Genomic DNA, 14,833 nt, shown 5'->3' on the forward strand with positions numbered 1-14,833 from the left:
GCCGGGGGGTGCGGGCACCTCGGGGCGGGGACCGGGCTGGGCTGCTCGGGGCCCGGGGCGGGGGATCGGGGGTTAGGGGGGGACGGGAGCGTTGGAGTCACCCCCGCAGAGGGGGTGACTCCTCGGGGTCGCGGTGCCGGCGAAGGGGATGCGCCCGAGGCGGTGCGGGGACCGAGCCGAGCCGCCCGCCCCCCCGGAGCACCGCCCGGCCGCCCAGCGCAGCCCCCCGGGCAGGTGGAGGGTCCCCCCCGCCCTCGGCTCCTCCGGAGGGGTTCGTCCCCTCTCCCGAAAGGTGGAAAGTCTCTCCCGCCCGGCGGAACCTTTGGCAGGAGCTGGAGGGCGGCGGGTGTCGCTGCTGCGGGGTCTCGGGGTGGGTGCGGGGATGGGGCACTCGAACACCCCTGTGTGGCTGCGGGCTGAGCCCCGGGGGGGGTCTGTCCCCCCACAGCCCTCCCTCTGTGCTCTCTGGCTGATGGTTCAGACGCCGCTTGTATTTTCTTAATTCCTAAAAAAAACCCCCCATATAGTTGGGAAACTCCTCCCTGCAGTTTGCTGCGAGAGGCTGGGCCGTGGGGATGTGCTTGGGCTGGGACCCACCGGGCTCATCCTTGAGGGGATGGAGGGCCCGGCTGCGAGCGGGGCGGGGAGCCCAGCGAGGGACAGGTTGGAGAGCACCAGGCCAAGGGAGGGGAACGGAGGAGAAACTGGCTGTAAACAAGGGGAGCGTGACCAGACTAGCCTGGCTCCAGCACCGTGCTGAAGGGAGAACAAAAAATAAACTGCAGAAAAAAAGTCAATAATTATGTTTTCAGCTGGCTGGAGCAGGGCTCGGGTCTGCGTGCAGCACGGCCAGGGGAGGCTCTGGGAAGTGTCCTGGGATCCTGGGCTTGGGACTGTGCAAACGGGGTGAACCTGCTGGCTGGGCATCTGTCCTGGAGCCTCAGGGGCCTTTTGGTTAAGCAGGGCAGAGAAGATGATCCTGGGCTGAATTGTGGCTGGAGGGACGTAGAGTACATCTGTCCCCTTGGTCTCTTGGTCTTTGGAGGTTGGGGGGCTGTTCTCATTTAGGAATGCAATTTCAAAATCCCTTCATCTTTTGATATTTGGGTTTCAGGTTTTTGGGGTTTGCTCTAAACTTTTTTTTTCCTACAATACCAAGCTTTGTGTATTTTCCACAGAGTGTCAGAAAAATCATAAGCACAAACTGCAGCTGGTGCTTCTGTGGCCAGTGAGGATCAGTGGGAGCAAATGAGGTGCTCCCCACACTGCTTGGCTTTTGGGGGCACTGGCTGTGCCTGTCCTTCCCTGCCCATTGGGGGCAAAACTGGTGTAATGATTGCAGTCGGATTCCTTCAGGCTCTAAACCAGACAAGAGGTATCAAGAGGGAGAATTTTAGGATCCTGCCTGTATTGGAAAGGCTTGGGGGGCACTGGGTGGGCAGGGGCTCTGCTCAGAGGTGCTGGGGTGGGGTCTGCAGGGTGGGAAGCCTCAGAGCTGATCCTCCTGGCACTGAAGGGGAGAATAAGCTTTCAGTATATAAAATTGGATTCAAATAAGGGGGGAAATGATCTCCAGCTCTCTGGTCAGGTTGCTCGGGAGAGAGCAAAGCGTGTTGTGCTGCAGCTGCACACTCTGTCCGGGAACACCGAGGTCCTCAGTCCCTCCAGGTGACCTGGCAGCTTCCCCAGACCAGTGTCATCACGAGGCCGATACAAAGCAACAGCCTAATGGGGGCTAACAATAGAATTCTTATTTAAAAAAAAAAAAATTCAAAAAAAGATTAACCAGCTGAAGTTAAACCCTGGAATTCAGCAAGCCCAGATGAATCACTGGGAGCAGAGCCTGCCCTGTGGCTGCCAGCCCGCTGAAGGGCACTCACTGCCTCACTCCAAACTCAAAGAGCAACTTTCGACAAACACTCCATCAAAAAAACTGGCTAATACTTGCTTGGCTCCTAATCCCCACTGAGCTGTTTCCCTGTTGCTAATCTCTCCCAGGAACCATTAATAAATCTTCCCTGGTTTGCAAGGCTGATTCTGAACAAAGGCACCAGGAACCAGCAGTGCCCGGGCCCGTGGCTCCGCTGTTTGCACGCTCCGCAGGAAGATTGTTTCGCTTTTAATGAGCCCAATTAAAAAAAAAGAAACAAAAAAAAATAATAAATCAATCTCATTAATCTGTAATAAATCGAAGCGCTGTGGTCCTTCCCAAGGCGTGCAGTGACTGCCAGCTCCCCACACGCTCTGGGGTGCAAGATCACCAGTATTATTTAGAACAGCTCAGCAATGCCAGTGCTACCTGGGCTGTGCCTGCCCAGCGGTGCTTCCCTGCTCATCCATGGCTTGGAGTCCCTTGGGAGCAGGGGGGATCCCTCTGGAGTTTGTCTCCATCCCTCAGCATCTCTCTGTGTTCTGGTTTCTTGGTTGGTGGCTCTTGCTGCCAGGCTGTACCTGGTCTGTGCGTAGCCCCTGCAGTCTCTGGGCTGCAGCTGAGCATCACTCCCCACCCTCGGGCTCTGCAGCCTGGAAAGGGTGGATGTGTTCCTAAAATTAACCTGGAAATGCTGCTTTGATAGGCCACTGACAGCTACAGCGGAACCAAATTAGCGTTTGGAATTACCATGAGATAATTGGCCTCATTTGCTATTTAAAGATGGGGGGGGGGGGGGGAAGCTCCCTCTTCCACACAACTGCAGTGGAGAAATGTTCAGGCGTAGATGATGTCCCAAAACATATCATTAAAGCTTTAAATAAATGTATGATGACATCTGGTGTTTAAAAAGTCTTCCTTTGTGTTTCAGATAGGAACCAGGAATCCTTTTCAAAGTCGTTTTTTAATGAAGGATATTACTCTTGTTTTTTCCAGACACGCAACTTACAATATTTGGAGTTGTAAGTATGTCATTTGAATTCTTTCACACAGGGTGGATTTAAAAATCATCTTCCTTAGAGATGCCTCTTACTTGCCAAAAGGTAAATGCCTCTGTCTGCTGGTTTTTGTCTTTTTCACTTGAAATGCTGCAGAGCTGCCCCGGTCCCACCCTGCAGATTGTAATGTTTGGAAAAGGGAGGAGATGGGAACTATCCTTTTCTCACTGTCATTAATTACAAGGATTAAACACCAAGGCAGCTACACAACATTGCAGACAAAATAAAAATATGAGTTGGAGGAGCCAAGTTCTGCGTTTGCTGCCTCACAGTCAAGATGTGTCTGAGCACATCGCGGCACAGGCATGCCAGAAGCACTTCCCGCAGTTCCAGTCCTGTTCCTGGTCTGGCTGGTCCAGCCAGGACTCAGAGAACCAGGTCCATCTTCTTCCTGAGTGATGGTGGTAATGGTGGTGGTGGTTATGTTGGTGGTTGTTTTGTTGGTCATGGTCATCGTGGTCCCCGAAGTGCATCTCCCTCCCAGCCTCCCAGGGCTGGAATTTATTTCCCAGGAAAGGTGATGCCTCTCACAAGCTGTTTGATGGGGTCTCTGCTGCCTGAACCCCCCAGGACTGGGGGTTTCCCACCACCAGGGTTGTGTAAGATCCCTCCCCAGCCAGTGCTGTGCTGGTTTGGTGGGAGCAGCGCTCACTGTTGCTCTGGGCTGTCTCACACTCTGCCTTGGCTTGTAATTAAAAATGAAATATTTGGGCGAGGTGCTGAAATTAAGAACACGTTTTTGATAGCTAACAGTACAGAGGAAAGCCCTGGAGACCCTGATAGGGCAATCAGTGCCTCTCCACTTGCATTGGAGATGATTCTTTTGAGAGAGGAAGCCTGTTCGCTCCAGGGGATTTTTTTGGTACAAAAATGCAATTACAGGGTATAAAAGGGAACATTTAGAAACATACAAAACAGGAATGAGTCTGGAGCCTCCTTTGCCGCAGGACAGGGAAGACAGAAGGTAAGAGATGCCCCAGGCATGACACCCCTAACACTTCCCCTCCAACCTGCTGGCCCTGGCAGCAGCTCCCATCAACTCGTGGTTTCATTTCCCTCCCATCCACCTCTCCTGGCTGCTGTTCCAGGCTCAGCTGCTGTTCCAGGCTCATCCCTTGGCCTCAGCAAGCTCCCAGCTGCTGCTGCGGGCTCAGGAGGCCGGGTGGTTCCTATCCCAGTTGGCAATGAGCTTTTGCACAGCTCAGCACAGCCCGGAGGAATCCACCTTCACGGTCCAGGCGAGCGGCCGTCGTGTGCCGGGGCCGCCGCCTCCAGCACAGCTCTGCTTCCCCCCTCCCTCTCTCCCTCTAAGCATCTCTAGAGCTGGTATGTTGTTTAGAACAAAGCCTTGAGGGGCTGTGGCAGCTTCCCATGATCAACCCCAACACCATGTCATCCCAGGATGATGGGCAAGCCCTGGCACAGCGTGTGGGGGATGAGAAGGCTCCGCTGCGCTCCCCGCGCTCCCATCTGAAATCCAGCTGATGGACGCCGACTCTGCGAGCCTAAAAAAGGTCTGTAGCAAGAAGAACTCGTGGAGGAAGGTGGTGGTGACCTGCAGGGAGCCAGCACAAGGGCAGGGCTGCCTGCACGTCCCTGCAGAGCGGGTGACACGGGGCTGTTTGTCTTGGACGTGCCGGGATGGGCTGGAAAACAGCGCTGACCTCTTGAGCAACTCTGGGGGGGTTTTTGGCCGGCCGGGCAGTGGCTCAGATTGTGTTGAGTTTATAAGGTCTGATTTCCAAGATAGTAAAACCAAAACAACCCTGTCCAATGGCCAGGCTCGCCCTTGCCAAGGAGGAAGGGAACAGTCGCCGTCGTTAAAGGTTAAGTAACAGCAAATCACGTTTCTCGTGCTGGGCTGTGTGTGCACATTATTTAATCAGTGTTTAGTTTGTTGAATTACTTTTATTGGGAGTTAACTGTGTAGTGGTCTCAGTGGAACATCTGGTCCATGATTTGGAAGGAATATTCCTCGACCCTTGCTGAGTGCAATTATTTTTGGAGACAAGTGGAGGCTTTAGAGGCATTAAGAAGATAAAATGCAGATTGTTTGCAGAAAGGTTTTTATTTTGTTTTAGTGTCTTTTCAGAGAGAGAAACTTTTACTATTTTTTTTGGTCTATTGTTAGCAGACAGTGCCGTGGAAACCGAGCAGAAGGGCTGGGAAGAGGCACAGACGTTCCCTTTGCCTTTGGCTGGACCAGGCACCCAAACCCAAGGCAGAGGGTTTGAACCTCCCTCCAAAGCTGCTGTAACATTTTCCAAGACTTGCAATAGCTCCTCTGCCCACCAGTTTCCCAGCAAAACCACTGAGGGCTGGTGTGGGACTCTCTGTGTAATAATTTTAAAGCGTGACAGTGGATGGGACAAGGATTGTTTACAAAGCAGAGCAAATGCAGGGCTTTGTGCTTCCTTCCATGGATGGGAAAATCACAGAGGGATCCCAAACTTCCAGCTCTCAGCCCAGCACCCGTTCATCCAGACCACAAAAGAGAATGACCAATCTTCCATTTGGAGGCTGGGATGGAAGATGGGACACCTTTATCCCTAAGAGTAAACACTCTGAGAAAAAAAAAAGAGTTTATCAGTAGCAATTAAGTATCTCACGAGTTAATTGTAATTGTACATCATATCCCTCCATGGAGGAGGCTGGATGACTCCTCTGTGTCTGCAAGAACACTGATTTCAATTATTTAGAGGAAAATATACAATCTTGGTTGATGTTTGCTCTGTGATGGTGCATCTTGTCCCAGGGAAAACCACAGGCAGACAGGCTGGGAAATGATGGCTGTTTTTTAGCAGGAAGATAAAGCAGAACTGTAAAAGTCTGCCTAATAATAGCAATGATAACAACAACAATAATAATAGCAATAGCAGTAATAATAGCAATAGCAATAATAATAATAATAATAATAATAATTTAAACATCACTGGTGTTTTATTCCAGCACCTCTGTATACCTTGATTTTTTTTTTTGGAAATACCTTCATGTTTCAAAACTACAAAGGGAAGAAAAGGAAAGGGAGTGAACTTCTCAGTCACAAGCTGTTTTTCAGTTGAAGGGAAGGGGGAAAGCCCTTTCATCCTCAATCCACAACCGGAATTGTTCACTAAAAAGCACCGGTAAATTGGGATGGTCAAAAGCAAACTGCAGAGCAGCAAGATGTTGCTTCCCACTAGTGAAGGTGCTGTAGGTGTGTGTATAACCACAATACCAGCCAGTGGGGAAGATCCTTCCCAGGCAGCTTTTTTGGCACCACATCCCTGCCCGGCTTTTCCGGAGGGTTTTTAATTTTTTTTCTGTTTTTATTTGTTTTTCCCCTTCCTGACACATTAATCTCAGGGTCATCTTAACCTTGGCTCTGTGCTGGCTCTGGGAAAGGGCTGTTGGCAATAACTGTGCTGGGGGAGCTCTCTGTGGGCACAGAATTTGGTAATAAAAGCCACAGTTTTGGAGCACAGAGCTCGTGTAGGGAGCTGCATGGCAGGAATTGGTTAAATAGCTTATTCTGCAATAAATGCAGCATAAATTAAAAAATATATATTAAAAAAAAAGTCATAACAAATGGAGGAGCTGGGAAGGACCCTGAGAGGGCAACTGCTCCATTCCTGGTGTTTCCAGGATGGATGTGTCTGCTGGATCTGGGCAATCGACACCCAGATCGATCACCCGCCTCCTCCTCGGGCTTTTCTACCATCAAACAGCTTGAAATATTTGGGCCTTAACTGCTTGTCAGCTTTGCTTCCTGTTTTCTCACTTTGTTGGAAGTCAACCCCAATGCTGAGGGTTTTTTTTTTTCATTAGTAGGATGTAAAATCGGGAGAATCAGTTAATCCCCTGCACTAAAGAAGAGCTGCTGAGCCTGAGTGTGTCCTCCCAGGGGTCTTTATCTGTCTGCAGCACCATCGTGTGTGCAGATCAAATTGAGATGAAATTATGGCACTGGGACCCCGTGTAGATCAATTGTCTCCTTGTAAAATGCCGCCAGCATTTTTAACATGGGTTCCTGCATCAGAGCAATGATCTTTGACTTAATCTGCCCTCCAGTTCTGCTTTAGGGGTCACTTACTGTGGGTTCATCCCATTCACACCGGAAAACTCACTGTCTTGCTGGAGAACCAGCAGTAAGATGTTTTTTCAAGCAAAAAAAAAAAAAAAAATCAGGGTAGTTTTAATGAGGTTCAGGAGGAAGAGTCTTTTATCAGCAGAAAATTCAGCTGTTTTCCCACTCTGTCCTCCCTTGACTTCCTTTTTAACCCCTTGCCACCAAGGATGAGCACCAGGGCAGGGAATTCTGTGCAGAGCAGAAAGGGAGTTGCTGCCTGAAGGGAAAAGGTTGGTCTGGAGAATCAGGTGAGTTCAGAAGCAGCTGAATTGCTTAAACTGCTCTGATTTTTCAGTCACATCGACAAATTAGTAGGTTTTCCTAGTAGAGAATCATGGAATGGTTTGGGGTGGAAGGGATCTTAAAGCCCATCTCATTCCACCCCCTGCCATGGGCAGGGACACCTTCCACCAGCCCAGGTTGCTCCAAACCCCGTCCAACCTGGCCTTGGACACTTCCAGGGATGGGGCAGCCACAGCTTCTCTGGGCAACCTGTGCCAGGGCATCACCACCCTCACAGCCCATGAGATAAAAAATCTTGGACAACAGACTGGAGTGGGCTGGAGTGCACAGGAGAGGGTCAGGATGGGTGTTGGGGTCCCCAAGAGTGACAAACATCTCTGACCTTGCTTCTCTCTATATTTTCAAGCCCCTGCAGTCCCTGGGAAAGGGCACAGGAAGACTTTTCCATCCAAGCCCAGTGTGCTCCGTGGAGAAAACCTTGGAGGGAGGTGATGCCAATTTTAGCCCAAGTTCCTGCAGCAGAAATAGATCTTCCTGGGCACACATTTAAATCTTAGTAAATTATATCTCAAGTTAAACTCTCTGTTAAAGTGCCATGGGGTGATTTCGGGCTGGCTGTATGTACCTCATCACAGGAGATGGGCTGGAAATTACAGTAATTTGGAAAGAACACGGATTTGAATCTTAGGGCCTGTGGTGAAAGTCAGTGCACAGTGAATTATTCCACTTAATTCGTGTTCACACACGGATTCAGCTGGAGCCAAAGCATTTCCATGGTATCACATTTCTCCAGCGAGCTACTGGGTGTAACACAAGGGCTCTTCTGGGGGGTTTGTGCTTGTCCTTGGGGTTTTTTTGTTCCTTTGCCTTTGTTGCTCATCCAGAGGCAAATGCCAACGAACTGGATTTGTTCATCTGCTGTGTGCAGTAACCACAGAGCTTATTATTTCATGTAAAAGGTTCTCCCTGCCCCTGATAGTTGGTTTTCTGTGCTGGTGGGAAGCAAAAGGCTGTGGAGCCCTCGCTCTTTGTGTCCTGGCTGGTGGAACTGCAGAGCCACGTTGATGTGTGGGGATGGTTAATCTTTATAAAAGAAACTGCCAGGGAAACTGTTTAATTGGCAGTGAGAGAAGCCCCAGCTGTTCCTGCAAACTGCTGAAGTTGTCCCTCTGCTTTCTGCTGCTCCAGATGTTCCTCTGGGTCTGTCTGTCACCCTGCAGCAAACCCAGCTCTGTGAGGGCACCAAGGGCTCCAGCACTTCTGGAGCTGAGTTTGGCTGCACAGATAACTTGTTTTGTCAAAAATAAGTCCTGGAGCAATCCTGATGTGCAAAAATATGTTGGATAGCTCGAAGTCACAACCTCCATCAGATCTGAGAGGTACAAGAGGTGTTTGTTCTCCTTCTCCACCCTGGCATTGCACTGTGTGGGTAGATGGGGCCTCTTGTGGTTTCCAGATCAGCTTTTTCAGTGTTTTTCCCTGCACAAATTAAGAACATTTAGTCCAGGCACCCAAAATGAGATGAGAACAGCCAGTTTTCCCCTTGGCCACGGTGTGGGTGCCCTGTTGGCTCTGACTCCCACACTCTGAAGGTTGTTACAAACATCTGTGAACCAAATGGCTCAAAGAACAGCAAGAGAAAAGCCTCAGTTTTAGTTGTGGTTAAAGATTTGGGGTTTTTTTTTCCCCCTTTTCCAAATTGCCCACCTTTCTTCCCAGCCCTCAGCTCATGCTGAGGCTGATGGCTGGTTTTGGGGTGTGCAGACAACAGCTCAGGGAGGCAAGACCCTGCACCCCTCCCCTCTTTTTGTTGTGTGAGGCCTCCAAAATAAAAATGTTAAGGGTCTGTTGACCAGAAAGGGTTGAAAATGAATATTTACACAGCGCTCAGTTGTTGTCCATCTTCCCCTCCACTTCAGTTAAATGAAAGGAGCAAATAACTGTGTGCAGTGATTGCAGCTACTGCTGAATTACCAACTTATTCATGACATGTGGATTACAGGGCAATAATCATAGCTGAGCTTGCTGTCATTTTATGAGATCCCCAAGTACCCAGATCTCCTCAGGGCTGGGCTTTTTTGCTGGTGTGGCAACGTTTAGCTTTAGCTGGAGGCACAGTTAAGTAGGGGAAGCACATGTGCAAAATGTCCTTGAAAATGAGGTGACAACTGATTCTTTCTTTGTCTGGCCTCTGCCTTCTCCTGTTGTGTTCTGGCTGTTATTCTGGGAGCTGGCACAGGCTCTGAGGGGCATCAGCAATGCAAAAACAACTCTGGGTTTGGCCACATCTGTGGTGCTGTTGAGGAGCCCGTTGGAATTTGGGTGATGGTGGGGAGGAAGGGCTGAAGATGGCTGGAGCAGGAGGCTGGGAATTCGTTGATTTTTTCTCCCTGTGGGGTCTCACATCAGTAGGATCCTTTTTGTTATTAATGACAGAAAAGTTACAGTGCAGAAAAGCACATTAAAACAACAAAGAGGAAATTACCTCAAGATGCATCAGGGGAGGTTCAGATTGGACATCAGGAGGAATTTCTTCACTGAAAAGATGGTTAAGCCCTGGAATGAGCTGCCCAGGGAGGTGGTGGAGTCCCCATCCCTGGAGATGTTCAAGGAATGACAGGACGTGGCCCTCTGGGCTGGGGGACAAGGCAGGGATTGGTCAAAAGTTGGACTTGATGGTCTTAGAGGTCTCTTCCAACCTAAATGTTTCTGTGATTCTATGAAAAGGTAAGTCAAGTCTATATGCTAAATTATATATATTATGCATACATATAAATTATATATATTCTATATATGTTAAATTGCAGGCCCTGAGACTTGGCAGGGCTGGCCAGGGAATGGCTGTTTGGGCTGCAGGGAGGGGAGCCTGAAAAGACCTGAGGTCTGACCCAGTGGCACAAACCATTTATTTCCTTGCTCAGCATCTGGGAGGTCATGGCCAAGTCCAGATTAACTTCCCCCAAAAATAGGAGCCAAATTGTCTTAACTGTGTTCCCTGCAAGGGGACTTGGTGCATGAATTGATTAAATATTTACACAAGCTTTCAGAGTCAAATACTGCATGTGAACTAAATTTCATCCTAAGTCATTAAATTTGTACTTTAAAGCTCATTTTTGAAGTCCCCTAGTGGGGACATTAAAAGTATGTTTGATGGAGTTGATATAGTTGTAGTTTTGTGCTAAGATCCCAAGTGATAGGAGGGGAACTCAGCCCAGGTGCTGGGGACACAGAAACAGGAAGATCTCAAACACAAAAGGGTCAAAGTTAAAGGTTTAAGAAGAAAAGCAGCATCTTTTTGAAAGGAATAAGGTGAGTTTGACTGCCAAATGTAATTTTGTTTTAAAAACTTCGGCTTTCTCACGGACCAGGAACCAGAATGATAGTTTCATAGCCTTTAAGATGCTTCAAATAAGGAAAAAAACCATCCCCCTCTCTCCCAGGTGCCCTCTGCAAATTGAATCCACAGTCCTGAAAACCCGGAGCTGATGCCAAGCATTTTAATCTTACCAAAAGTAAACAGTGAGCACCAATTTGCATAAAAATCGACTTGTAAAATTATTTCAGTGTTAACATTGTGACGCTGTAAGTGTATTGGGTGACTTTGGGGCAGCTCAATGCTTTTTAAGTGGATGCTGCTGCTGCTACAGCAGATTCCGGTCGTGTTTCTTTTCAGGTGTTTGTAGGAAATGATGTGGATTAAAAAGCTCTGCTTTAGGAAAAGCCCAAAGGAAAATGAAATGAAAAGAAGGAGCAGATTCTCCAAGGGCCACTGAGTCTGGAGGTCTTTTGGAAGCCCTCCTGGCAGGAGGATTTGAGCAGGGTGGGAGGTTTGGGAGCCTGGAGGATGCTCCACAGGTGAGCACGTGGTCCCAGGTGGGTGACGTTCGCTGGCACTGAGGGTCCCCCATGTTTGCTCAGACTTTTCTTCGTGCTGTTCTCCCTCAGCTCATTTTCTCCATGCTGTCTGAGAAAAGGAAAATGGGAGTAAACATTGTCTGTGAGGGCAGGGAGTGAATTAAGGAGGGAGAGTGGCCCTGGCAGCAGGAACGGCTGGAGCTCGACTGGCACTGGCCTGTGCTGTGTCACTCGTTGCAAACAGCTCCAAATTATCAAACCTTCATCCCTGTTCAGTTACTGGATGAGACATTTTGGGTTGTGGTGAAGAGAAGCTCACAGGAGATGCTTTAATGGCCGCTTCTGATCTTAAAACCAAATAGTCCCAGAATTGCTGCCCACGCCGGGAGAAACATCCCTGGCATTTACTGCATAAGGATGTGCTGAAGTCTGTCCCAGCACAGAGTCTGCATTTCCAGACCTTTGGAGATTACTTTTGTCTTCTTCCCTCTATTAAATATAGCTCAGCTCTGCTGCCTTTCCCACGAATAAAATGTGCTGGCTGTTCCTTTTAGGAATCATCAGTTTTTTAAGGCGCTGCTCAGCGGCGCATCTACCCGTGTTTGTGCTAGATGGGATCGCTGTTGTGTCACCCACAGTGTTCCCTCTGCACTGGGATTATTTTCTGGCTGGTTTATGCAGGAAGAAGCCTTCACTGCTTCACCACTTTGTAGGGCTTCTAAACCTAGGGCTAGTGGAAGGTGTCCCTGCTCATGGCAGGGGGTGGAATGAGATGAGCTTTAAGATCCCTTCCAACCCAAACCCTTCCATGATTCTCTTATCTGGAGCTGAGGAGTTTTGCCCGTGGCTGGAGCATGGAGTGAACAAGGTCAGGGAGAGGGACAAAGTCTCACCTGGTGGTTTCTCAAGCTAGAGGTGTTGTTTGATGGTGTGAAGGGCTGATTTTCATGGTTTCCTTTGAAGAATTTTGGCTGGGGATGCTGATGGGGTTGGGGGTTTAGCATGAGGTCCCTGCTATCAGCAGAGAAAGGGCAGGATAAGGGGAGCAGCTCCTCATCCCTGCTGTAGGAGGGATGCTCTGCTCATCTCCTCCCTAGGAGAGCCACCCCAGGGAGGAGGAATCACACATCTCCAGTGCCAAATGCCATCTAAGTCAAGGGAAGGAAAATCACACCTCTTTATTACACAGATTTATCTCGCTGTGGCGGGGCCCGACAACCACCACCAGATGCTCATCTTCTCAGTAGCTTTATTGGATTTTGGGACATCCTCGTAATTGCTGTGAGTGGGAGATGATTCCCCAGCATCTGGCATGTGTTAATACTGATTCAGAGCGCTTATCAATCCACTTAGGAGAGCATGTACGTGCTCTCTGTGCAGGCAGAGGCAGCCTGGAAATTCTAAAGCATCGTTTGATCCTATTTTTCTTCCTTTGAATTGCTGCTGAATGGCTGAGTCCTTGCCACCAGACCTGCTGCAGGGTGAGCAGTTGGAGGCAGGGAGACATCACCCAGATTTCATCCCAGTTTCTGACAATGGGTAGGAAAATGCTGCCCAATTTCCCCCAGCCTTCCCCTAGATTGTCTTGCAGGAGATTCTGGAATACTTTCCCAGCACAGGTTGCTCCTCAGCCCATGAAAATCCATTTAGCACAACAGAAGTCTTCTGATAAATTAAAGTTAATTCTGTTTTAATGTTTGGTTTAGGTCCAAGAGGTTTCCTGCTCTCCCTGAGGCTGGTGGCAGGTATCAGTGAGCACAGCTGCTTGGACACTGCCTGCAGGTCTGTGGGGGCAGAGGAATCTCTCAGCAGGTGGGTTTCCCTGCTCAGCTCAGAGTGAGGAAAAAGGAGGAACAAAACTAGCTCAAAGCAGATATTTCAATAATCGCTCCAAAGCTTCTGTTTTCATTCCAGGTAGGAATAAAAACACGGGGTTTAGGCATTTTTTAAAATTTTTCTGCTCTTCCTCTGAGCAGCCTGGCAGGGTTTGGTCAAACAAGAGTTCATGCTGCAACCTCCTGTTCTGCAGGCAGAGCTTTGGAGGAGGAGGAGGTTTTGGAGGGGCACAGTTTGAACGAGGGAATGAAACGCTTCCCTTCATCCCTCCTGCCTGAGGAATGCTGCTGGGTGTTGAATAGCACAGGAGGGCAGGGAAGAGGGATTCTCCAGGCTTGCAGGGCTCTGTCTAGACTTCCTAATGCAGCGGTGCCTTGAACTCCTGCCACGGCCTCTCGGCGCGTCCTATAAATGGAAGAGGAGGAGCTTCCCACTGCCAAAGCCTCAGTCATGTTAATGAGACCCCAGTTCCTGTCAGATTTGGCAGCCTATCCCTCTAAACCAGTGAACTTGCAGCAGGTGGTAGCAAAGCTCATTTCCTAAAACCACATCCCCCTGGAAAGCAGAACGTCCCACCTGACTTCCCTCGGCGAGGCGGCCGCGTCTCCCTCCGGGCCGGCAGGGGATTCCAGGTGTGGGGATGGATGTTCCTGCACAGGAAACCTGGACACCACCACTCCACAGAGGTGATATTTGGGTTGGCACATCACCCTTGTCAAGTCAGCTTAGAAAAGGTGGCACTCGCTGCCCGAAGCCCGTCCTGTTGGAGGTGGTGCTGGCGGTGTGAGGCTGCAGCCACCACAACTGATCTGCTATTTTTTGGGTGTTTCTGTTCTCTCTGGCTCCACCACAGCTCGTTTGGGTCACCGAGTTGGTTTTGGTTTAGGATGCATTTCCCTCTCCACCCTCTTTTCTCCCCTTTCTGGGATCAAGTTTCTTGCAGCTACTCTTGTCTCTCTTCAGTTTCCCACTGAAGGCTGAAACAGGGCTTGGTCATCTCTGTTTTTCGAAAACCCAGCCAAAGTAATGAGCATCTGCCAGGTGACAGAGGTTTTCCTAAGCCTGTGGTTTGAATAACTCACTGTTTGCAGCCTTGCTCCTCTCCCAGGCACATGCTGCCCACGAGGAGTGGGAAGGACAACTCTAACCACTGGATGCTGCCTCCTGTGAACCCAGAGCCTGGGATAATGGGAATGCACTGCTGGCCAGGCTCAAAACCTCCTCATTTCACTCTCTCTGGAGTTGTGGTGTGACCTTTCCCATGGCACCTGGAGTGGAGAAATGTCCTCCCTGCTCTTACCACCGGAAAAATGATGAAGGGGTTGAGGCAGAAAATGACCCAACATCTTCCAGGTGCCAGTGCTTTCCACCCTGACCTGCAGACACTTGGCACAGCCCTGCGCTGCAAGGCCAGAGAAGCACCCCTGCTCCTCTTAGCAGGAAATCAGAGCCTCAGGTGTATTTTAGAAGAGCCTGAAGTTTCCCAGAGCGTGTTGTGGTTCATGTGCTGGCAGTTTTGGGTGCCAGGGAGGACACTCCTTGGAAAGTGTCGTTTTCCAGAGGTGAAGTCCCAAGCCATGGGGGTCAGATCCTGCTTCTCTGTATGTATCAGTGGAGGCAGCTCAGATCTTTTGTCATTTTGGTGCACGTTCCTGCACTCCATCAAGAGAACACACCTGTGCAAAGCTCTTGGTGCAGCTGAACAGGCAGAAGTGGAATCAGTGAAATGCTGCCTAAACCCCAGTGGGAGGTTCATCCCCAGTGCGAATTTGGGCTTTGGATTAACAAGCTTTTCAGATCCTTTCAGACCTGCTGGAGCTGCTGGGTTTGTGGTGTTTTTGTCTCTTGGACTGACCCATCACA

The 14,833-nt window shown here is 49.6% G+C and overlaps 1 long non-coding RNA gene across 2 annotated transcripts; it reads left to right on the forward strand.

The window, feature by feature from the left end:
• The first annotated feature begins 176 nt into the window (after nucleotides 1-176).
• On the forward strand, nucleotides 177-13,156 carry LOC114060700. 2 transcript variants are annotated; one of them, XR_003571942.1, is made up of 6 exons: nucleotides 177-292; nucleotides 1,179-1,375; nucleotides 2,802-2,892; nucleotides 10,720-10,861; nucleotides 10,953-11,134; nucleotides 12,841-13,156. It is a non-coding gene; the product is annotated as an uncharacterized LOC114060700 (long non-coding RNA). The 2 variants fall into 2 exon arrangements; XR_003571941.1 differs by having other exon boundaries at nucleotides 10,720-11,134.
• Nucleotides 13,157-14,833: the final 1,677 nt, after the last annotated feature.

Source organism: Empidonax traillii, unplaced genomic scaffold, assembly GCF_003031625.1.
Source record: "Empidonax traillii isolate 1590-97213 ecotype Southwest subspecies unplaced genomic scaffold, ASM303162v1 scaffold286:size1162393, whole genome shotgun sequence".
Lineage (NCBI taxonomy): Eukaryota > Metazoa > Chordata > Aves > Passeriformes > Tyrannidae > Empidonax > Empidonax traillii.